This window comes from Pteropus vampyrus, unplaced genomic scaffold (genome assembly GCF_000151845.1).
Source record: "Pteropus vampyrus isolate Shadow unplaced genomic scaffold, Pvam_2.0 Scaffold17, whole genome shotgun sequence".
Taxonomy (NCBI): Eukaryota; Metazoa; Chordata; class Mammalia; order Chiroptera; family Pteropodidae; genus Pteropus; species Pteropus vampyrus.
The window spans coordinates 9,999,728-10,001,896 of record NW_011888798.1 but is presented as its reverse complement, the minus strand read 5'-3'; the positions used below and the strand labels follow the sequence as shown (position 1 = coordinate 10,001,896).

Below are 2,169 nucleotides of genomic sequence, written 5' to 3'. Positions count from 1 at the left end.
AAAAAAATAAATAAGTTGGGGCATATCGCAAATCTATTTTAAAAACTCCAATGGCTTCTTATGAAACTGAATATAAAAATCTAAACTCTTGACCATAGCCTACTTATTCAGCTTCATCTCCTACCTCTTTCCTCTTGGCCACAAACTCTGCCGCAAGCTTTTTCCTGCCTAAGGTCAATAAGGAAACATTGGCCTTAAACAACACATTACACCAGATATACACCGAACATTCCATCCAAAAGCAATGTGTTTACAGAATACACATTCTTCTCAAGTGTACATGGAATATTCTCCAGGAAAGATCGTATGTTCAGCCACAAAACAAGTCTTAATAAATTTAATAAGATTTAAATCATGTCAAGAACCTTTTCCAAACACAATGGTACGAAACTAGAAATTAATTACAAGAAGAAAACCAGGAAATTCACAAATGTATGGTGATTAACAACATGCTATTGAACAACAATGGTTCAAAGAAGAAATCAAAAGAGAAATCTAAAACTACTTTGAGACAAATAAAATGGAAATACAATATACCAAAACTTGAGATGCAGCAAAAGCAGTTCTAAGAGGGAAATTCATAGTGATAAATGCCTACATTAACAAATAAGAAACATGTCAAATAAACAACCTAACTTTACATCTCAGGAAACTAGAAAAAGACTAAAACCCAAAGTTAGTAGAAAGAAGGAAATAACAAAGATTAGAGTGGAAATAAGTGAAATAGAGACTAAAGACAATAGAAAAGATCAATGAAACTATAACTTTTCTGTGCACATAATCCTGAGGACATTTAACCTCTGAGATGTGGTTAATGGTATTCAACTCATCCATACTTTTGACATAGATGCTTTGATTCTCAGTTTTTTTACTTGAGCAACTGGGTAGATGTACTACCATTTACTATGATGAAAAAGACTATAGCATAAACAGGCTTAGAAGAAAATCAACAGTTCTATTGTTGGACTTCTTGTATTCCAGATGCCTCTTGGACATTTAAGTAGCAATGTACAGTAAGCAGTTGGATATACCAGTCTGGAAAGTTCAAGAGAGAGGCTGGGGAGAGGCCATCAATATATATAAAGTATTTAAAGAAACGAGACGATAAAATTACCTGGAGAAAAAGTAGAGGAGAGACCCAAAAGAATCCAGGAATAATTCCTGGGATTTGGCAATACTCTGAGGTCAAATGGTTAGGAGCCAGCATTGGGCAGTGAGTAGTATCCAGTGAAAAAGGAGGAAAACCAGAATAATATGGCATTCTGAAGTCAAGAGAACACAATGTTTCAAGAAGTCCTAATGGCTTTAGGCATAAAAAAAAAATCAAAGCTATAATACTATGGTCCTTTACAGAATCATATGCCCCAAATATAATTCAATCCCTTTATTCCAAAAGTTAGTTCCACTTCCTATACTATTAACTGATTAACAGCATCACCCACCCACCTAAATCCTCCCCTTTACCCATATAAAACCTGTCATAAATCCAGTAGATTCTACCACTGTTATACCTTTAATTTCTTATACAGTCTTTCTTCCTTATGGTTTCTAACAAAATTCAGATCCTCATCTCTCACCAGGACTACTAAAATAATCTCTTTTTTATACCCCTAACTCTGGGCTTAGTTGATACAACCCACTTTCCAGCCCGTTGCCAGGGGAAATTTTCCAAAGTATATATCTGATCATATTATTCTCTCTCTCTCAAAATTCCTCAGGACCTAAAATGGTGGTCTCTAGCTTTTGGGGTTTCATTGATCAGTATCTACTCCTTTAAAATTGTACTGATATCTCTAATAGAGCACAATTCTCATTTTGAATTGCAATTACTATCTTCGCACTAGACTGGGACTTCCTTGAGAACAGGAACTATGCCTTCATTCACTCATTCACATGCTTTCAACAATATGTTTTAAGCACCTGTTATGTACCAAGAAGCATACTAGGGACTGGGATAACATAAAAGCAAACATGGTTCCTACCCTCAATGGCGCTTATAATCTACTTAGGGAGACAGGTATCAAATAAGCAACTATATTTATATCAATATAAAATTGCTATAAAGATAAGAGCTATGAAGGAGCACACAGTGTATAGACAGCTTATAATAAGGGATTTGGCCTAGTCAGAGTTGGAGAAAAACTTTTCAAAAAAAAAGCGGTGCTTAAG

At 34.9% G+C, this 2,169-nt stretch overlaps 1 protein-coding gene across 1 annotated transcript in view; it reads right to left on the bottom strand.

Moving 5' to 3' along the window:
- Nucleotides 1–2,169, bottom strand: part of TMEM163 (transmembrane protein 163) — a 370,074-nt gene that overhangs the window by 361,548 nt on the left and 6,357 nt on the right. The gene's annotated exons all lie outside the window — the stretch shown is intronic.